Here is a 23,739-nt window from a genome sequence, read left to right on the forward strand (position 1 = left end):
TGAGGCCCCTCTGATTGGCTCCCACGAGATTGTAATAATCCTCCTCTTGCAGTGAAGTAGAGAAATGTGATATGGGGTCTAAAAGCAGAAAGCGCCTTTAAATTTGCAGTGGGTATCTGGGGACCACGGCACTGGTTGCCTCCTCCTGCAGGCCTGGCCTAATTCACTGCCACAATCCTGGATGAAATGCCCTTAGCATTTATTCTGCTAAAAATTTCATTGTTTAGTTTAAAAAGTAGTGTGTCACTTCACATATCAGGAGGAAGGGCCATTAATTTCTTCTACTCACACTTGCTGGGTATATGGTCATTCATGTCCCCTTGCCTAATTTGTATATTCAATATGTTTAGCATTTTTCTCACAATATAGTTGTTCCTGATTCTGTTCCATAAAACGAGTATGTTTTATTTAATATTATTGAAAACAGTCTCTTATTCTGTCTTTGATTAACATTGCATTGATCTCAAGTAATTAAAGTGATTTTTGAGGTAGTATTTTTCACCTATCAGATTTAAATAACTTTTTTTGTCATTGGAAATGGGGAATTACAGAGAACAAAATGTTTTATTTTATTTTTTTTTCCTAGAGAGTGAGAGAGAGAGAGAGAAGAGAGAGAATTTTAATATTTATTTTTTAGTTCTCGGCGGACACAACATCTTTGTTGGTATGTGGTGCTGAGGATCGAACCCGGGCCGCACGCATGCCAGGCGAGCGCGCTACCGCTTGAGCCACATCCCCAGCCCCACAAAATGTTTTAAATCGTCTTGCAAGTCCTCTAATTTTATGTGCTAGAGCTCCTTCGAAAATGATTCAAAATCTAATAAAAATTTAAAGACAATTAATATAACCATCACGGAATACTAACACAACTTGTAAAAAAGAGCAATGAAAATACAGATTTCCAAGACATGTTCTAAGTGAATAAATAAGAGTAAAAAAAATTGAAATAATTTTTATCATTTCTCATTTAGAGCTCAAATTAGATTGTTAGAATCATTTTCTTCCAAAATTGTCGTAAACAATAATAGGGTTTTCAAACAGTTTTACTTGCATAGCCCCAAACAGTACTTTCATAAAACATTTATTAAAAAACTTTCATCCTATGTTTATACAATAGTAATGAATATCATTTCCAGAGCTTTGTATTTTATGCATATTAAAATAAAACTGTTACAGCAGTTTTTCATTTTATTAGAGCATTATAGTTATATATAGTAGCTGGGCTCATTTGACAAAATCATACATGCATAGAATTTGATTTCAATTCCTGTTTTCCACTTTTTCCCTTCCTTCCCATACTCTACTGATCTTCCTTTGCTCCTTTATTTATTTATTTTTGATTGGTACTTTATACATATACATAAAAGTGAAATTCCATGTGGTACATAAATATACATGTAACATGATTTTTTTAAATTTGTTCCATATTTCCTCCCTTTTTTCATCCTTCTTCCCTCCCTCTTGATCTCATTCTATTCTACTGCTCTTCCCTATATATTTGATATCCCAATCCTCTGTCCCAGCACCTTCTTTCCCTCATTTTGCTCTAGCTTCCACAAATGAAAGAAAACATTCTACTCTTGATTTTCTGAATCTGGCTTATTTCACTTAGTATGATACTCTCTATTCCCATCCATTTACCCACAAATTCCATCATTTCATTCTTCTTTATAGCTGAGTTTTATATATATTTCTTGATTCATTCATCTATTGAGAGGCATCTGGGCTGATTCCATAATTTGGCAATTGTGAATTGTGTTGCTATAAACACCGAGGTGGCTGTATCACTATAGTTCGATGACTTTTGTTCTTTTGGATAAATATCAAGGAGTTGGATGGTTGGGTCATATGGTGGTTCCATTTGTAATGTTTTGAGGATTCTTCATACTGCTTTCCAAAGTGGTTGTACTAATTTGTCATCCCCCCAGCAATGTATCGGAGTGCCTGTTTCCCCATATTCTCACCAACATTTGTTATTATTTGTGTTCATGATAACTGCCATTCTGACTGCAGTGAGATGAAATCTTAGTGTAGTTTTAATTTCCTTGATTGCTAGAGATGTTGGACATCTTTTCATACATTTGTTGGCCATTTTTGTTTATTCTTTCAAGAAATGTCAGCTACTCCTGCTATGAAGGCAGACTCCCTTAAATACACAATTTCAAATTCTACACAGCAAACTCTGAGCATTCAGAGTCTTTGGACTCTCTTCATAGCTTTAATTAATTTTAATAAGGAAGTGGGATGCCATTGACCAAGTGCTCGGGGGCATGAGTACTTGTTGTACACTTGAATTTCTCCAAACTCCATCCTGCCAACATTCTACCCAAACAAGAATAGTTGTCTAGCCAAAGAAAATGAGGAGTCCCTCAGCTTTAGAAGGAATGTAAAAAACAGTGACATCGAGAGACTCAAAATCCTTCTGATCCAGGATGATGTGCTCCTCGTCACAGAAATGGCAAGAAAGCACCAGCCTGAAATCCGGGTTTTGTCATTGTTTCAATGGACATTCATTGAACACCTCATGAACAGTTATGCTGTACCATTTCTTCTGAAAACCTATTAAGAAAAAGTATCCCTTTTAAGAGTAAGAACACTGTTTACACATCCCTTTGTCCTGACCAGATTTACTCAGGAACGTGGAAATCCTGATGGGATCCATTTGTAAACACAGTGCAATCAACCCATTCTGGTGCTGTCCATCAGAGGCTCCTGGGAGTAGGTTCTCGAAATCAGTGAGCATTCTGCGCTGGTGAAGTACATCAGTCACAAATAGACAAACAGTGTATGATTCCACTTACGTGAGGTACCTGGAGTAAAGAGAGGAAGCTGACTAGAGATTACCAGGGGCTGGGGGAGGAAGCAACTGGAGTTATTGTTTAATGGGGTGTAGTTTGTTCTGCAGGTGAAAAGCTCCTACAGATGGTGGTGGTGGCAGATGCCTAGCACTGTGAGTACTTAACACTGTAGAACTCTATGCTAAAAAATGGTTGAGTTAGTCAATTTTATACTATGTATCTTATACCAAAATTTTAAAAATGATAATACTGGTTAAGCATACATGGAAAGAGAAGAGTTTCAGATTTCAGATTCTTTTCACACTGGGGAGTGTGTGCATACCCATAATGAGATATTTTGGGGATGGGGCCTCATTCTAAACATGACATTCATTTATGTTTTATGTATACCTTATACATAGGCGGAAGGTGATTTTATAGAATATCTTTAATAATTTCACACATGTAAAAAAAAGTTTCCTGGTAGGGAATGTTTCACTTGTGTCATTTGAGCATTCAAAAACTTTAGATTTGGGAGCAGTTTGGATTGTGGATTTTCCCATGGGGGATGTTCAACCTGTAATTTAAAAAAGCAAAACAAAACAAAACAAAAACGTGAAACTATAGTGTACTCCATTTTCCTCTCTACAAATTTGGAATACAAATAAATGTTCAAGCCCAAAGAAGTGAGAGAAAGTTAGCCAGAATTTTTCTATCTTCAAGAAGAATGCAGGTATTTGTCCTGTGCACCCAGTTATTACTCAGAAAAACCCAAGGACTATGGAGAGCTGAAAAGCAAGGCTCTGGCCTGTGGATTGTACTCAGAGTGGAGAGAGGAAGAGATTCTAAAGTCGAGGAAGAGAATCTAAAGTCATACATACCTGCTGAGGAATTTTAGTCTTCTGTGCCTCTCATCAGTTAACAGTGCCAGAAACTCAGACTTTGGAAGGAGAAGAAGGCATTTCAGCAACACAGAATGAACACTTGAACTTCTGGAGCTTATCTGGAGGATGTGCTCTTTGACTTGGCTGTCACCTGGCGAGCACCAGGCATACATGTGTACACAAGTGTACTAAAGAGGTATTACACAATTGGACGGAGAATGGGCCAAGGGCAAACACAGTCAGAACAGATCCTCCTTCTCAGAAGACAGGCTAAAACAAACATCCCAAATAAGGACCCCAACACTTCTCCGAAGCAGAGGTCAAAGAACAGCATTTGGCAACTGGGCGTTCTTGTACACTTCGATGGGGGAGTAGATAGATACAACATTTAGGGGACAATTAGACACACTTTTTTTTTCTAAATACATGACAACAGTGGAATGCATCATACTCACTATTACCTATACACAGCACAATTTTTTGTAACTCTGTATATAAAGTATGTTCACGTGAAATCTACCAAATCTACTTCCAAGAATTTACAGTAAGGAAGAAAATACAAAAATGTATCTAATAACAAACGTATAGTAAAAGTGGGTACAGAATCTTATAATAGGTTGTGCAATGATGTAAATATGAATAGTGTCCCCGAAAGGCCCATATGTAGACCTGATCCCCAGGTGGTGCCATTGGAAGGTGCTGTGGACCTTTCAGAGGTGGGCCCTGGTGGGAAGGGGTGTGCCCCTCAAGGGGACGGTTGGAGCCTAGTCTCTTGGTCTCTCTCTGTTCCAGTTCCAGATGTAAGCACTTTGCTCCCCCATGGGCTCTGACCAGGATGTGCTACCACCACCAGAAGCCTAAACCAATGGAGTCATCTGATCTTGGATGGGAACCTCCAGAACCATGACAAAATAAATCTGTCTTTTTACTTCCTAAGTAGCCTGTGCTGAGTATTTCATTATAATGATGGAAAACTAATACGGGCAACAATTAGGCTTGATTAAAATAAGTTTGGATATGACCGATCGATGCAACACAAAGTGCTTGCTTAAAAACTATTTACATTTGTATAAAATACTTACTGATATGGAAAATTATTATTCCATGTTGTATACAAAAAGCATGTTATGCAATAATTTGTTTAATATGATTCTATTTTTTTATAAGATAAATATAAAGCCTGGGCTGTAGCTCATGGGAGAAAATGTGCTTAGCATATACCAGGCACTGGGTTAGCTCTCCAGTTGGGGGGGGGGGAAGTAAATAGTTAGATGTAGATATAGGTATTTACCTGAAAGAATAGATAGTAAATTATTACTAGTAGTTATTTTATAGACAATAAAGTTATTGATGATTTATTGTCATTTTTTGCTTTAGTTACGTTTCTTTATAGGTCTATGTTATTTTTGAGCAGCAAAAATAAATCTTTTTAGCTGGGCATGGTGTAATCCCAGCTACTTGGGAGGCCAAGGTGAGAGGATGACTTGAGCCCAGGAATTCAAGGCCAGCCTGGGCAACGTGGCAAGATCCTGTTAATCAATCAATCAATCAATTTTTTTTTTTTTAGTACCTAGGAGTGAACTCAGGAGCACTTTACCACTGAATCACATCCTGGCCCTTTTTATTTTTCTGAAGGATCTTGCTAAGTTGCTTGCAGCCTCACTAAGTTGCTAAGGCTGGCTCTGAACTTGTGATCCTCCTGCTTCAGCCTCCCAAGCTGCTGGGATTATGGGCATGCAGCACCGTGCCTGGCTCAATCAACTTTTCTTAAACAAGTAGAGAAAACACATACATGTTCTACATATATTTGAATTTTTCAGCCAAGCGGTATTGTATTTGCATTGTTTCTCAAATGATAGCCCACACACCCTTGGCATCCCCAAGATGACTTTCCAGATGTTTGTGAAATCCAAACTATTCTCAAAAGTACTAAGTTGTTTTTGGCTTTTTTTCCTGTGGCAATACCTCCATAGATGGTATAAAAGCAACCATAGATAAAACTGCTGGTATCTCATCACAGGTAGAGACAGTAGGCAAACTTAACAGGTAGACATTACATTTTTCATTTCCAGATTTATGAGTGTACTCGATAAAATAATAGCAATTATTAATTTTATTAAATCCTGACTGATGCTGGAACATCTGTGTTTTGAGTAATGTGCGTAATGAATTGGGGGCACACACGAGACACTTCTGCTACTTACTAAAAAACAGTGGCTGTCTTCAGGAAAAATATTAAAGGCAATATTGAATCTTGAATCCCTCATGGAACTAGTAGCTCCCCTCCCCCATGCAATATTCTTATTACATGGAAAACTACAAAAAAAAAAAAATCCATGCTTTAGACTTGGGTATTTGGTAGACATGTCCTTGGAAACAAACAAAGGAATCTTGTCACTTCAAGGGAAACAATTGACAGTGTTTGTTGCCAATGATAAAACACAAGCTTTCAAGTGAAAATTAGAATTTTAAAAATGTATCAGTCCCCATGAACTTGACAGTTTCACAATGCTTTAAAGACTTCTCTGCTGAATATATCAGTAGTGATATTAATGAGTGTGATTGTTTTATACTGTATTAAAAAATGAATCTTTATTTGAAATAGCTACATAACCTGGTAACCAATATTTTCCAAATGACCCCTGCATACTGTTTTAAGAATCATGCATGGGTTAAAGACTATTCAGAGTGCAAGACAGACCAATAAATAATAATGCAGCAGCAGATCACAAGAATCAATTGATATGATTTCTGATTTCATATTGTTAGTAAATTTTCTTTAAAAATTACTACTTAACCTTGTGACATTTACTCAAAGAAAAATTAAAATAGAACAATCTAGCAATTCTACTTCTGGGTATATATCCAAAAGAACTGAAAGCAGAGACTCAATTGTCCAGCCAAGTTCATAGCAGCAAAATTTACAATAGCCAAAAAATGGAAGCAACCCAAGTATCCATCAACTAATGAATAGATAAACAAAACATGGTATATACAAGCAATGGGCCATCACTCAACTTTAAAAAGCAAGGAGAACACCTGGTGTAGTGGCTCACGCCTGTAATCCCAGTGGATTCAGGAGGCTGAAGCAGGAGTGTCTCAATTTCAAGGCCAGCCTCAATAACTCACAGAGACCCTGTCTCAAAATAAAAAAAAAAAAAAAAAAAAAATGAAAAGTGCTGGGGCTGTTGCTCACTGGTAGAGTGCCCCAGGCTTAAATCTTCAGTAGTGGGAAAGGTAGGGGGCGAGGAGGAGAAAATCCTGGTATATGCCCTAACATGATGAACCCTGACTGTATGATGCTAAGTGAAGTCACAATGACAAACACTGCAGGAAGTCACTTACTCCAAGTACCGAGAGCTGTCAAATTCAGAGACACAGAAAGTGGAGTGATGGTTGCCAGGGTCTCTGGGGGGTGGAGCAGGGAGCTAGTGTTTAATGAATACAGTTTTCATTTTACAAGATGGTGAAGTTCTGGAGATGGATGGGGTGATGGTTGTATAACAATGTGAATGTGCGCTTTAAAACGGTTAAAATGGGAGGGAGGGAGGTAGGGAGGCAGGCAGTCCTTGTCAAGATGGGTACCACATCAAAGGAGAAGATCCATAATTATCAGGAAGCTTGCTAAAATACTCTTCCTTTGCCCAACCATTTATCTGTGCGAGACCAGATTTTCTTCATATACTTCAACCACATCAACATATTACAACAAATTAAATGCAGAAGTGGAGATGAAAATCCAGCTGCCAGACATAAGACATCTGTGAAAAGGTAAAACAATGCCACTCTTCCTGCTATGTATTCTTTTTTGGAGGGGGAAAATACAATAATTTTTCCTAAAAACATGTTTTGATGTTTAACATGTAATGGTCTTACTATGATTATTTTTGAATGGATTCATAATAAATTTTAACATCCTTCTCAGTTCTAATTTCTAAAATGATTAATACCAATACAGAGAGCCCACTTAAACAAAAGCACTGTGTGATCTTCAACAATTTTCAAGAGTGCAAGGGTGCCTGAGACCAAAACAACCACTGGTTTGGTACATTAACATATGCTCAATAAACTTTTGATGAATGGTCCTCTTCTTCTCCCCATTGGACAGTCGGGACTTCTTAGTCAACGGAATAGTCCCTACCAGAGTATAGGAAATGCGTGGAAGACAGAAGGATGGTTAACAGGTATGGGGCACAGGTAGATAGGAGAAATACCTTCTAATGTTCAGTTGACAAAAAAATAATTGAACATTTCAAAATAGCCAGTAGAGAGCTGATAGATGTCTGAGATGATAAATAAGTCAACTATCTGACCATTTCACATTGCAAACATGTATTGAAATATCACTTGTACTTCATAAATATGCACAATTACTACGTGTCTATTAAAAACATATTTAAAAAAAAAAAGAAGTCAGGGATTCTCAGTCTCCATGCTAATCAATACATTTCTTTTCTTGAGAAATCTGCAAAGACTTTTCTCTGATCCAGAATCCCCTCCCCTTGATACCTGTTGGAAATCTGCTATGTCCTGCTACCTGTCAAAAACCTCAGCTCCTACTCTTTCAATAACCATTTGCCAAAAGTGTTGTCAAACAACTAACTGCACGGTAATTGAGCTTCTGAAAGAACATGCCCTCGGGTGAGTTTCAAAGAAATGTTACAAATTAAGAAAATAGATGATTATGTGAAGCATACATCAAAATTGTCAGAAGACTGCAATCTCAAAAATTGATGCACTTGGCAAATGGATAGATGTGGTTGCACTTGATGTCCACTGAGCCCTCTCCCGATTTCTCCAGATTTTTTTTTTTTGCTGCCGCAGAAGTTACGATTCACACTGCTTTGCAATTTGTACTAAGGAGTGGTTAACACAGAAGAAGGGGGGGGGGACCTTATTATTAGAGACACCTTCCTGAAACTTACAACAAAATTGGATGGAAGGGCTGGAGATCAAGATGCCAGAGGCAGAATGTTCTTGTCTCTTGTCTCTTCTGATTAATGAAATCCATGAGATGATCATCAGAGGGGAGGGCTCCCATGGCTCAATTTTGAATATCTCTGGGAGCCGGATGTCAGATTTTCTTCATGACTCAGAACACATGAATGGTTCCCACCACCTGCACCTGTACTCTGGCTCTTTGCCTTTGGGCTATGCCTGGTCACTGAAGTTCCCTTGTCCAAAATAAGGACAGACCAGGGAGATTTCCTTCTGGGGGAAAAAAAAAAAATCCCTCTACCAATGACTCACAACAGCTGATGGACAAATGGCTCCGTTTCCTTTCCCCTTGGGTGGGGTGAGTCCGGAAATTGCTCTGTACTGTCCCTCAGAGTTCCCCAAGGATTTTGAGCCTAGTCACCCAGGGTGGTCATCTGCTCCAAAAGGCATACTTTTTTTGTTTTTCTTGGGGACTGATTCTAGGACACTCAAGTTCAGCTCTTGGTATGGAGAAGCACATGTCCAAAGCGGAATCTTCAATTTGTTCTACGAGGTCTCTCTCTTGCAGGTTCCACTTAGGTATGGCCAACTATGAATGAGTCGAGTTCTGACAAGTGGAGAAAGGTGCTCCCCAGGAACCCGCACCCCCTTCAGGAGAATCCAGCTCTTCCTTAAACAACGTGGGCTGGGCAAGAAGCAATAAAACTCATTCTTTCCCCAAAGCAATAGCAGGGCACTGCCTTTGCCAAAGGTCTGATTTTCTGCTGCCTTGCTCCCACCTGCCAGCTGCATTCCATTATCAGCACCTTCAGAGTTCCCAGGCAGAGCCCAAGAGGGACTGCTTCTCACCAGGGTGAAAGAGGAGAGAGCACAGCTGGGCTGGGCCAGCAGATGCCTCCCCCTGAGCAGCCCATGGAGGGACGGGTGGTCATGCCCCCAGCCTGCCTAGGCAGCTCCTTAGCTCTCAGCCACTCTCCTGAGAACTGAATGTTTGCATGGGCTTTGTCCCCAGTTATCTGTGTCCCTTGATCTTGATTTGCTTTTCTGGCCTCTGACCCCCACTGTCAACCCAAACTTCAAGTGTTATCTTGCTCTTTTGTCTGTGTCACCACTCTGTCTCCTCCACTGGCCATCAGCAGGGCACAAACACAGAATGAGAGGAAGAGGGGAGGATTTCATGGAGTCAATTGAGCAGTTAAAGGGAAAAAAAAAAAAAAGGTTGCTTTTATTTATTTATTTTCTTCTTCTTAAAGCAAGTGACTTGTTTAACTTACATTGATTCACCTTTCGACCTCATTGACTCATGAGTTCCAACGGTCAACCTGACGGGAATAGGTAAATAAATGAGGAGCAGCCGAGCAGGGTTCAAGGCCTCCTGTCCTTCCATTTCTGCTTCTGATTCTGAGAGTACAGTCCCAGCTTGTACCAGGGAGGGTCAATGGCGGTTTTTAGTTCATAAAAAAAAAAAAAAAATAGTCACATTTGAGGAAGCGGCTCCTCATGCCATACTTACCATCTTTGGAGTTGAAGCACATTCTGTTTCAAAAACAAATACTTTCTAACACTTTGTTTAGAAAACAAAACAAAACAAAAAATGCCTCCCTAAGGGATCCGCACTTGGAGTATATTATTATGTCTTCAGAAATTATCTCCTCTCGAATATAAATGGGCCATTCTGAAGGAGGTGAAGCCCCCCCCAAAAAAAATACTAGTTAAAAAAAAATCAAAGAAGGAAATCTACCTATACCAAGAGTAGAAGGCAAAATTTGGAGAATGTGCCTGGCCGGTGTGACAGAGGCCACGTAGACACAGGTCTATGTGTTTTCCCACGTAGACTCAGACAAGGCTCAACTTCAGTGACCTCAAAAAAAAAAAAAAAAAAAAAAAAAAGACTAGGGACTTGCCAAAAAGATGAGAGAAAATACTTTAATATTCTACTCTTTCAGTTGAATCTATATTAAAAAAAAAAAAAAAGTGTTGGTGAAGTATCCAGCAGATCTTAGCTGATATTTTTTATTCTCTTTTCCCAATAATGAAAATATAAAATATGAATATATAGCAAAATTTAATTTTAATGAAACAGATGGATCAATATAAGCCCAAGAGTTTGAACAGCTTTTAAAGAAATTTGTATCTATAATTTAATTTTTTTAAGTAATCTGATGGCATTAATGAAAAGCCCCAAAATATGCAATCCTTTTAACCCAGATGTTGCAATTTTGTAAGTTTCTACCAAGGAATGTTTAAAAATTCATACCCAGGATTGTACTCAAGATATGAGAAAGTAATATTAAATAAAAATAAGATGCAAAACTGTGTATTTGGCATAATTTCAACTATGAAAAATATGTTTACCTCTGTGCCTTTACATACACACGTATACATGATCCTGACCTTTACTGGTGACCACAAAAATTCACATGCATTAGCCACAATACCAAATTTAAAACTTCTCTTCCAGCACATAAATAAATGTTCAATAAATCATACTAACTAATATTCCACTATTTGGAAACTGAAACAACCTTAATCCCTGGAAGAGTTCAGGCTCCCCCATTATGCACTTACCCTGACCTTCTCTTATGTAACATTTGTCAATATTTTAACAACTGTCTGTTTCTTTGTTTAAAGTCTGTCCCCTTTCATATATGAGAACAGAGTTGGTATCCAATTTTAATTTTAGTTTTAGTTGTTACATAATATCTGTACATATCTATGGGATGTGGTTACAATATTTTGATACATGTATACAGTGTATCATGATCAAATCAGCATAGTATTTTTTTTGTCTCCTCAAATATTTATCATTTCTATGTATTAGGAGCCTTCAGTCTCTTCTAGCTATTTTGAAAAATACCATGAATTGTCACAGGTTATAGTCTACATAAGACAGAACACAGCATCACTCTGTAGCGTAGAGCACTAGAACTAATTTCTCCTCTCCATCTGTATTTTGCTACCCATTATTTCTATCTGTCCCCTTCCTCCCTACCTTTCCTTGCCACTAGCGATCACTATTCCACTCTCTACTCCTGTGGGATCAGCTTCTGTAGCTTCCCCAAGAAAACAAGAACACGCGGCATTTGTCTTCTTTTGTGCCTGGCTTCTTTCACTTAACATGATGTCCTCCGGTTCCATCCTTGTTGCTGCAGATGACAGGATCTCTTTCTTTTGTGGCTGAATAATATTCTATTGTACATATGTACCATCTCCTCCTCAGCTGTTCATTCCAGGTGCTCACCTTGGCTGATTCTGCCCTGGCTAATTGTGAGGGATGCTGCCGTGAACACAGGAGAGCAGGTATCTCTCTGCTACAACAGTATCTATTTTGTGCTTCGCTATCTCATCCCAGGCACAAGCACCATGAGGCATAGTGGATGCTGACAGTACCCAGCTCCATGTCACCTTGGACCACCTCTGAATTCACCTGCAACAGAAGCACTCCTGCAGCGGATTGCTTAGTTTTAGCTAGGCATTTACTAGAGGGAAGCAAGCAGGTTCATGCCTCCAGCACCAAGTCTCAAGTTAGAAGGGTGAAGATAAATGCTAGCCCTCTCCTTCCCGCTTACCTACCTGGGCAATGCTACATGATCCACATAGTTTTTCAGAATATCCACAGCAGGGCTGAGTCCCACTCATTAAAGTGATCTCCTCCCTTCTTTGTCTCACTTTTCCCCTCTCACCCTTGCTTTCTGGAGTTGCCTCACAATTAACCACCTGCACGCACATTCCTCAGCCTGTGCCCAGCTTAGGGGTGAGCCCAAAGGAGGTACTGCTAGATTTTTGACAGGTATTTGTTGGATGGATGGACAAGTGAATACTTTGTCACCATGACTCATCTGGGAACGGTGTGCAGTAAATCATTTTCTCATGGATGGTGTGAAATCATGGGCATGAGCAAGCCTGTAAGAGGAATAAAAAAAAAGGAAAGAAAGAAAGAAAGAAAGAAAGAAAGAAAGAAAGAAAGAAAGAAAGAAAGAAAGAAAGGAAGGAAGGAAGGAAGGAAGGAAGGAAAAGAAAAGAAAAAGAAATTTGGGCATGCACTCATATCTACTGATTTTTTATAAAAGAATTTGACGCTGTTTGTTCACAGAACTAAATAAAGCAGTCTCCAAAAATCTAGGTCTTGCCATGTTGGCTGTATTCTTCAGGGAACAGAACCATTCACTTCATCCAAGAAGAAAGCCACCATTTTCAAAAGGGTCCGGTAGGCAAAGCATTTTTTTTCTTTTTAACTCTCTTGTTTCTAAGCAAATAAAGGTCATGGATTAGACTCAATTGGAGGTAAAAAAAAAAAATAGTTCACTTTTGAATAGTTCCACATCATTAGGAAAATATCCTCAGCTTCACTCTTCACAAGCCTCTTTGATTTGCTGGATGGCCCTTTTCAACATCTGTGAACAGCTGGACAAGCTGGCTGTGCTGGGTTCTTGCATGGCCCTAATGTAAACAATCAATAGGACACTGATTAATTTCTCAAGACTGGAAAATAATTAAGGTAACAATAATCCTTCACCCACACCCCCCCCCATTCTTACAACCATTTAGGAGGGAGGTGGCAGAAGTCAGCCATAACATTCCGACCAGAACCCCCATTACTGCACCATTGCCTGTAACATCAGGCACTCTGGGGAGTCATTAGGGGAAAGGTGCTCATGATGCCTGTACTTATAAGGGAGAAGCAAAGACCCTTAGCCCCATGTAAACTCTAGAGAGTTTCCACCCCAAAGTAATCCACTTCCAACCGTAGTTTGTGAATCAGGAGAGAACCATATGCCTCTGAGCTTCTCAACTTCAGGGGAACATTTCCCCGTGTGAACCATGCAAAAGAATATTTAAGTGTAGATAGGCAAGCTCATTGAAAGCTAAGACTTAGACATTTATACACCCACATCCAGAGCAGCATTATTCACCCCAGCTAAAAGGTGGAAGCCACCCAAGTGTCCACCAACAAATGAGTGAAGAAATAAAATGTGGTATATGTATATGTCTCAGCTCATTTTCTGTAGCTATAACAAAATACATGAGACTGGATACTTTATAAGGAAAAAGTAGTTTATGTAGTTTGCAGTTTTAGAAGCTGAAAGTTCAACATCGGGCTGCACCAATCTGTTTGACCTCTGGTGAGGGACTTTCTGGCTGTGTAGCAACATTCAGAGAAGCAAGGAAGGAAACTACCATGTGCAGAAGAGATATCTCATATTGAAACAGGAAGCAAGTATGTGTGGCAAGAATTAGGAATGTATTTATTAAATGACAGCTAAAAATCCTGATGCTACTAATTACCAGCTAAATGATTTGGAGAAATTAATAAATGTTTAAAGCCCCCATTCACTCATCTGAAAAATGAAGATGAATAAAATTATCTCTTTAACAAGTGATATAAAGTATGGACTCACTTAATATTAGGTGTTATTGTTTTTCTTCTTGTTACAACCACCTGGAGAGTGTTCAAATTTTCAGTTTAGATCCCCCCAAAACTTTGTAGCATTAAAAAAAAAACTTTGAGAAATTATCTGTACTATACCATACTGAGTCTTACCTGAATTAGGATCCTAAAACTTCAAAATACTCCACACAGAGAGGAAAAGGATTCTATGATCAAAGTGTTGGGAAAACACTGAGCATGTTTTCATAATGTCATCCATGTGACAGCATGATTTAAAATTTCCTTCCTTTTTAAGGCTGAAGGATATTCCATTGTAGCTGCTATGGGGTAGATAGGTTTTGAGTGTGTCCCTTAAAGTTTCCTGTGCGGGAAGCTTGGTCTCCAACGTGTTGTTGTTGAGGCAGTGGGGTCTTTCAGAGTGAAGGGTGTTAGGTCATCAGGGGGTGCCATCAGAAAGGATTAATGTAGTTCTCATGGAAACCCAGTTAGTTCTCATGAGAAGTGGGCTCTCGCAGGAGGCTGAGCATGGTCCCTGAATCCGTCTTGCTTCTGACCTCACTATGCGATCTCTCTCCTTTGCATACAGAGTTTCTCCTTTGTTCGACAACCATTGTCCAGAATACGGTTGGTCAAACATATCTCCCGAATAAATGTATTCGTTAAGACATTTTAAAAGGTAGCATTGCTTCAAGTTTTTGACGGAATCACACACAACGCTGTGCTTTTTTTTCTCTTTAAAGTTAAACGGTGCTTAATCATGGATTGACCTGATCTTGGCCATCCACTCAGCTTGAGAAAAGCTCATTTTAACTTACCTTGAAATTTTTTTTTTGACATGAATAATGTTAAGAATACGTTGAGACTTCAGCAGTAATTTGTGTTCACTCTGATAAAATGGGATCTCAGGGTCATTTGTCATCGGAAGAACTTAAAGGATTTGAAATGTAAAACAATTCACACACAAAAAAAAATGTGCTGAAACTAAATGTTTCTGAGAAGGAAGGGAGAAGGTAGTAGAGGGCAATGCCATTGGGTTATAAGTCTCAAAGCATTAATTGGCATGTATTAGTTTGATTAAAAAAACTCAAAAGAGCAAACAAAAGAGTAAATTAAAAATAAAAATGTAAAAATTAAAATTAAAAATAAAAGAAGCTGGTGGGATGCACTGATAGAGGTGAGACTCGGGTATTATGGTGGCATATAAAGTATCAAGTAGGGACTGAGTGAGAAAGACTGACCACAGGAATCCTTATTATTTAAAAGTTTAAATCTAATGTAGTAAGAAAGACAATTTACCACTCAGAGGCAATCACCGACATAACCATCCAAAATTTCCTATGTGTTTAAATAATTGAGATAGCCATGAAAATACAATTTTGCATTCTACTTTTTTAACTTGATATTATAGAATACCATTTCTCCCCCTATAATTTTTGCTACGGAACAGAACACCATTACTCGAATTCTCCATGGAGGTGACAAACTTAGAATCTATATTCATGCTACTGATTTTATTTATATTTAGTCTAAGAAAATAACTCAAAATAGAACTACAAGGTTTTCTTTAAAACTTAGTTTTAATATGGGAACATCTAGAATTTCCAATAACATGGAAAAGATGAAACAAGTTATGAGACATCCATAACATGAACTATCTCAAAGTCAAAACAAAAATTAAGTTCTCTAAGAATGTGTATCAATAAAGGATAATGATTCACAATGTAAGGTTAAATGATAAATGAAACAGAATCCAAAACTATATTTTTCCAGTTTAATAATGTTCACATGTAAATATATATATACAACTATACAGGCAAAAAAAAAAGAAGAAAATATTACTGTGTTCAGCATGATTATTTCCAGGTAGTAGGAATCAAGTGGTTTTATGTTTTCATTATATTTTTCTGTAATTCCTAAACTTCATATCATGAGTAGATATTAATTATTTTTATCCAGAAGGAAAAGATATTATTTTTAGAAATGCCCTTGATTGAGTTAATGCACAAAAATCATTAGGCTTTTTTTTTTTTTAACTTGGATCATTCTACTTTATACATGAAGGATAGCTGTAAATAAATCATGATTGTATGACAGTCCTTAATTAGGTGGAAATAGTAGTACTTAAAAAAAAACTTTCTTGGGTTAAGTTTTAAAGCTTTGGATTCATAAATTCCAAGCTAAGTACTCCATCTGTCAGGCCTTCCAGCTCAATCACTGTGCAGCCAGGCCAAGTTTCCAATGACATCTTGAAATGTTATTTCACCAACTTTGGAACTGGGGATGATCGAGATGACAAAAAAGGGAATTTTTACAAACTCTTCCCATCACAATTTATTTTTTCAGAGACTTGTTTATTTTCATCTTCTACATAATACCTTCTAGTCCATTCACAGAACACCAAGCAACATGAAAAGATGTCTACGGCTTGTAAAGAGTTGGAACGGGTTTCATAATCACAGTATTGCTCCACAAAGTAGCAGCACAGCCCACAAGACCCAGGGAGAATGGAGTGGGGCACTGGAACAGGTGAACTGCCCACAAAGGAGCAGGTCACCTGAGGACTGGACACCTGGCCCCAGGAATACATGGTCCACATTTGCTTTAAAAGTTGAGGCAGAGACATGCTCTGCAGCATCTGCTGCAGGCATGAAGACTAATCTCTGCAATCTCAGCAAACCAATTTCAGACCGTTGGCATTCCAGAGAATGTTGACATCACTCTGAAGGGATCAGCCATTGCCAAGGTCCAGCGGGGAACCCTGCAGAGGGACTTCAATCACATCCATGGACAACTCGGTATCCTTGAAAAGAAAAAAAAAGAGGCTCCGAGGGTTGACAAATGGTGAGTAAATAGAAAAGAACAGCCTTATGTTTGCACTACCTGGAATCATGTACAGAAGGCAAATCTGGGTGCCGCTCTGGGCTTGGGTTACAAGATGAAATCTGTATGCACACATTTCCCCATCCACTTTGTTATTCGGGAGAATGGGTCTCTTGTTGGAATCTCAAACTTCTTTGGTAATAAAATACATCCACAGGGTTTGGATGAGTCAGGTGTTGGTTGTTTGGTATCTCAAACCTGGAAAGATAGTTAATCTGAAAGGCATGGTGGTGCAGGCCTGTAATCCCACTTACTCAAAAAATCGGAGAGAGAAGGATCACAAATTAGAGATCAGCCTCTGCCGCTTAGCAAGACCTCTGTCTCAGAATGAAAATTAAAAAGGCTGAGAAGGTAGCTCAGTGGTAGAGTGCTTGTTTAGCAAACACAAGCCCTGGGTTAAATCCTCAGTGTATTTGAGGGGAAGGAGGGAGAAAAAGATGAGTTAACCTTTAAGGAAATGACAGTGACCTTGTTTTTAACTCCAGCTGCTTTGATTCAGCAAGTCACAACAGTTAAAAGCAAGCATGTCAGAACATTTTGGGGTGTCTCTATGTCTCTGAAAAAGACAGCTTAGCAGGCTGATAGTAAGATCTTAAAGTAATCCATCTACAGAAACTGGATCCCAGATTATAAAAGCAATTTGTGGCATTATAATTATGCAGTAAATGACCTCTATTAAAAATATTTTTTTTAAAGTTGAGGCAAAGGATCCTACTCAAAAGAATATAGACTTCAGAATTCGCCTGATATCTACATCCTTGCTCAGCTCCCTGGAAACAGGGTAACTCCTTTAGGTATCTACTTCACGAATCTCAGACTTCAGTTTGCCTATAATATGGTAATAAGGACTCTACACAGTCCTGTAAAAAATCTCTGATTTCTTTAATATTGGCAAATGATTTTTTTTTTTTTAATGCCAGAACCATGGTTGATCCGCTGAACACACATGATCCTATGAACAGACATGTGGGAATCTGTGGTTTTGGGAGTAAGAATCTGGCCAGGGCTCTCCATCATGGCTCTGAATCATGCCTTCTTACTGTGTGACCTTGGGCAAGTGACTTAGCTTTTCTGAGCGATGGCATCTATCTCCATAAATGGGGACGATAAGACTGCTTCCCTGGTGAGAATTTTGGACCATTAAATAAGATGACACGAGCGTTCAGCACACTGTCTAATCCAGAGGAAGCCCTCTGTAACTATGGTTACTGTCATTGTTGGTGTTGAATGTCTGCATGGAGACGTTGACAATCTCCTAGCAGAGAAGGGAACACTTAAATAACACCTCAAATGACCAGAAATAGTCCAGTAAACATGCAAACACATAGCACAAACCTTAAGGACCTACTACGTTCCAGGTACTGTGTAGGTTCTAAGTAACCAGCACTGAGCAAAATAAGGTCCTTGCTCTCACGTGATTTACATCCAATTGGGTGTAACTCAAACTGGGAATTCTTGGACCTTCAAGTTTGAGCTGTAAGTGTAAACACAGTAACCTTCCTGGGCTTGCAGCTTACAGATGGCGGATGGTAGGATTTCTCAGCCTCCAGACTCACGTGAGTCAATACTTTATAATAAATCTCTTTCTATATATAGTCAGCCCTTCCTACCCACAGATTTCACAGGATTCAAACAACTTCGGATTTAAAGTATTTTTAGAAAATTAAATCTGTACTGAACATGGACAGATGTTTTTCTTGTCATTATTCCCCAAACAATACAGTCCCACTGTTAAAATAGCATTTACAGTGTATTAAGTATTCTAATTAACCTCGAGATGATTTAAAGCATATGGGAGGATACGCCTAGGTTAAATACAAATAATATACCATTTTATAGAAGGGACTGGTACATGCACAGATTTTGGAATCCACAAAGTGAACTGAACTGGAACCAAGCCCTCATGGATACTGAGGGATGGATGTTTGTGGATCTATAAAAGAGGTGCATTTCTATATATGCAGATATGTGTATATATAGATCTGCATACAGATAAACATATTTATATAACGCACCACTGATTCTTGTATTTGCTGGTGAACTTTGACTAATACAATCACAAAAGGCTAAAAAGTACAGTACAGGGAAAACCTGCAGCAGATGTTAAAAAACAAGTATGTATACTTTAATGTTCCAAAATGAATCTAAAAAGAAGTAGAATTTGAGCTGGACTGTAATTGATAAAGGGTAAAGGGAGACTCCATCAAAAGTGCCCATTTGGGAAAGATTGAAATGCTTCTGAATAGGGACTGAGATTCTGGCTTAGCACTTTCCACCTTTGAAGGCATAGGTTGCTTCCATTTGCATCCTATCATCACACCTGGGCAGCTGTGACCTTCCTGTTCACAGCACTCCCCACAGCCCCCTTAGTGGTGGGAGGTGAAAAGCAAGAGTGAGAGATGTGGAGGGGCTCATGGGGAGGGATTGGGGAAGCTCCCTGGCTGGAAGCTAGTCCCCCAGTGCCATGGGGCAGGGCCTCACCAGCCCTCATGGAGTAAACACCCACCCCACAGAGGAGCACTGGGCAGTGCCACCATGCTGTGCTGCCTCACCACAGATCCAAGAGCAAATGGGATCGATTGGTCATGAACTGAAACTGTGAACGCAAAACAAACCTTTCATCTTCATAAGTTGATCATTTCAGGTATTTTGTTACAGGAATGGAAAGCTGCCTAACACAGACCCCCAGATGATTAGAGTCCAGGGTAGTCTTTAATTAGAAAGGAAGTATGACCTCCAATAATTAAAAAAAAAAAATCCCACTAGGCTGATTTTCTCTAGCTCCCAACAGTACACCTGAACCTCCAGGTTCCCAGACACCTAAGAAGCTCATACTATCGGATGGTACCCATCTTGGGACATTTGGAAAAGCAAGAAAACTGGAAAAGCCGGGGATAGTCATCAGATCGAAACCCTACCCTGGCCACCACCCCATCTAGGCTCTTACGATTAATGTCTGTGTTTCTGCCACAACAGGTTCCTCCTTGTTCCTTTCCTAACCTTTAGCCTCAATATCCACCCAAGGGTTTAAGTCATAAACCTGTTTGTCCTCCTTGGTGCCTCTTTGTCCCCTAGTTCCTTCAGTGTGTGCTCTCAGTGGTTCCCAAATCCATGGACTTTCCTCCATCTCCAACCCACTTCCATGTCCTGCTTGGACAGGAGATGACCCATCATCTGGTGCGGTCTCTGAGGGACCCCTTTGCCTTTCCTCCCAACTCTTTGGTCCATTCCTCACACCAGCTACCATCATCTGCCTCAAGTGTTAATCTGCTTCTAACTTGAGCTTCTCCCAAGTTCCACAGCCTTTCCAGTTCCTGCTTGTCTTTCATGGCCAAATAAAACAACTAGGACATAACCGCAGGATCTCCATGCTTGTCTTTCCCTTTGGAGGTTAGCGTCTCCTCAGGGTCTGTTGTGATGTCTCGCTTTCCTCTCACACAATTCTCCAAGACCTCCCTTCATTCCCATAGGCAGAGCTGAGGTCTCTGATAGGCCCTTTCTAAAGGGTCTCAATGCCTGCAGCAGTTCAGAAATGCTTTGGGGTTGCACATGGGAAGGCATTTAGGGCACCTCCAAATAACTGCTTATGTTGAGTGTCAGCCTTGCTATGTAGGTTGAATTATGCCCCCCACCCCAAAATATGTTGAAGCACCAGTGCCCCCCCCCCCCCACCCCAGACAACACCTAAGTTCGTGACCTTATTTGAAAGTGGAGTCTTTGCAGACGTGATCAAATTAAGATGAGGTCGTTAAGATGAACCCACATCCAATCTGTCTTTTTTTTTTAAAGAGAGATTTTTTTAATATTTATTTTTTTTAGTTTTCGGTGGACACAACATCTTTGTCTGTATGTGGTGCTGAGGATCGAACCCAGGCCGCACGCATGCCAGGCGAGTGCGCTACCACTTGAGCCACATCCCCAGCCCCCAATCTGTCTTGAAGCTGGCTTTGAACTCACAATCCTCCTGCCTCAGCCTCTTGAGCTGCTGGGATTGCAGGTGTATGCCATCATGCCCAACTCTGCTTTATTCTTATTTGACTGAATTTCAAAAGGATGTGTCCTTTTGATGTCCTTATTTAAAAAATGGAAAATTTGGATCCAGGCCCATACAGGGAAGAGAATGTCATGTGACCAGAAATGGATGGAAGAAGTCATAGGAAGGCAAAGGCCAAGGATGAAATTTTTATGCCATAAGTCAATGAATGCCTGAGGATCCTAGAAGCTAGAAAAGGTAATGAGGGACTCTAGGAGCTTTGAGGGTACCATGTCCCTGCCAACACCTGGATTTCAGATGTCTGGCTTCCAAAACTATGAGACAATAAATTTATGTTGTTGTATGCTGCTCGATTTGAGATATTTTGTTAAAGCAGCTACCAGAAACTGATACATATCCTAAGCACTCCCCGTTCCTCCATAGGGAACATTCCTGTTTCCCATTGAGACCTGGCCATCCCCAGAGAACACTCTCGAGACCAACTTTGTCTCCTTGTCTTTTTCTCTAGGTCTCCCTGAAGGCCTACCACTCTCTCTTCAAGAACATTTAAATCCCTTCATTTACTCTTCCTCTCTCCAAGGAAGTCATGTTTTACCTATTTTTCAGTACATATACTTCTTCCCTGTTCCTTGCAGTTCTGGGGATGAAACACAGGCCCTCATGCATGCTAGGCCAATGCCTATCACTGAGCTACACACTCAGTCCCCAGTAAGTACACTTTTAACTTCCGTCTCATCCTTTCTCACCCAGACTTAATCCCAAAGCCTTCTCTTTTCAAAATCCAAGATCCTTACTGTTTCAAAACCATAAGAAAAACTCTTAAGACATACTATACCCCATTTAAAAAAAAAACTTTTAAAATATCACTTTATTTCCCTCCATTTGAAACTATCTTGTCACTCCTCTGTTTAAAACTCTTTATCCTTTTGCCCTCAGGATAAAATCCAAACCCCTTATTCTTCATTCAACAGATAATTATGTAATTCTTAGGTTCCAGCAAAAATACTGGGTTCATTAAAAAGAACTATGATCATTTTTATCGTGCAGATTGTAGACGAGGGCTGCAAGAAGTAAATCAAACACACAAAGACATATGTAACTACAAAACGTGGCAAGTGCTCTCAAGGAAGGGGATTGAATATTCTGGACTGATATAAGAGGAAAACCTAATTTAGATTGCCTGCCTGTAATCCCAGCCACTTGAGAGGCTGAGGCAGAAGGATCACAAATTCAAGGTCAACCCCAGCAATTTAGTAAGCCCTGTCTCACAGACTCATTTTTTCATTTTTTTATAATTAACTGGGCTTTTTTTTTTTTTTTTTTTTTTTGGATGGTGCTGGGGATTGAACCCAGGGCCTTGCTCATGCTAGGCAAGCACTTTACCACCAAGCCACATCCTCATCCCCTTCAAAACCATTTTTTAAAAAATGAACTGAGGATGTAGCACAGTGGTAGAGTACTTCTGGGTTCAATCCCCAGTACCGCCCCCACACCAAAAAAAAAAAAAAAATGAGCAATGCTCCAATTAACTATCATACTTGTGTCAATTAGTGACAGGAAAAGTTTTTGAGCCATGATTGGTTATATGATTTTATTGTTATGTAAGTATCCTAGGGTTACTTGCACAAACCTAGGTGGTGGTTGTCAATCTCTAGATGTGTCCTTTTGATGCAATCAAGAGATGCCATCAACACAAGATGTTTGAGGCTGCTACAGGTCACACAAAACACAGTTTCCCAAAGTGCAAGAGCTCTAAATGCTACTGGAAATGATTTGGGGGAAGGGGGCGCTCAGATTTAATGCATGCACGGGCTCAACCCTAAGCAACACAAAGCAGGTCACTTCTTCAATTCTTTCATTCTTTATGGCAAGATGCAATTCTCAGCACAACTTCTGCCAGCAGCATTGAGCCCAAGGCAAAGACTAATGTGGCTTTAGTTATTCTCTCCATCTAGAAATGTATAGCATTGCTTTGTTTTCGTTGCACTTATTTTTTCTTTTATGAAGACCTACTTTTATAGCAAGAGATCATGGTTTTTTTTTTTTCCACTGAAATTGTAACACATCCTTTTGAAATTCAGTCAAATAAGAATAAAGCAGAGCTGGGCATGATGGCACACACCTGCAATCCCAGCGGCTCAAGAGGCTGAGGCAGGAGGATTGTGAGTTCAAATCTAGCCTCAGCAACTTAGTGAGGCTCTAAGCAACTTAGTGAGACCCTTGTCTCAAAATAAAAAAATATAAAGGGATGGGGATGTGACTCAGTGGTTAAGTGCTCCTGGCTTCAATCCCTGGTACCAAAAAAAAAGTGAAGCAAACATTTAAAGTAATCAATAATAATCATACAGGTGTATAGGTGATGTATCAAAAGAAAACAGAAGGTTGTTAGAGACCAACTCAAGATAACAGATTGTCTTGTCCAGTTCCTTTCTGTCTCGACCTCACAGAGGATCTTCATACAACAGAACACTGCAGATGCTATTATACAGTGCCATCCAGCCTTGGGTGCTTGCTCATGTCACACCTGTTGTGTGACATGTGGCTGCCTACATGCAACCATCTTGGCCTGAACATGTGGCTCTGAAATACTTGACACACAGTCGCTTTAGTCTTCTTGGAATCCCATGTAATAGATACTGCTTAGGGGGTAGGGGGCTAGGTTTAAGCTCCTCCAGGGTTTAGGGCCCCTCTTACTCTATTTTATGTTCAGAGCCATTTGCAAAAAAAAAAAAAAAAAAAAGGAAAGAAAAAAATTTCATCCCAAGTACTTGTGGATTAATTGGCTATTGAATTGAGCCCTTTATAATCTGAAAAAAAAAAGAATCAACCTGCCTAAGAATTACTTTGTGTGTGTGTATGTGTATGCATGCACGTGTG

Source organism: Spermophilus citellus (genome assembly GCF_964194105.1).
Source record: "Spermophilus citellus genome assembly, chromosome: 17".
In the NCBI taxonomy this organism is placed as follows: domain Eukaryota; kingdom Metazoa; phylum Chordata; class Mammalia; order Rodentia; family Sciuridae; genus Spermophilus; species Spermophilus citellus.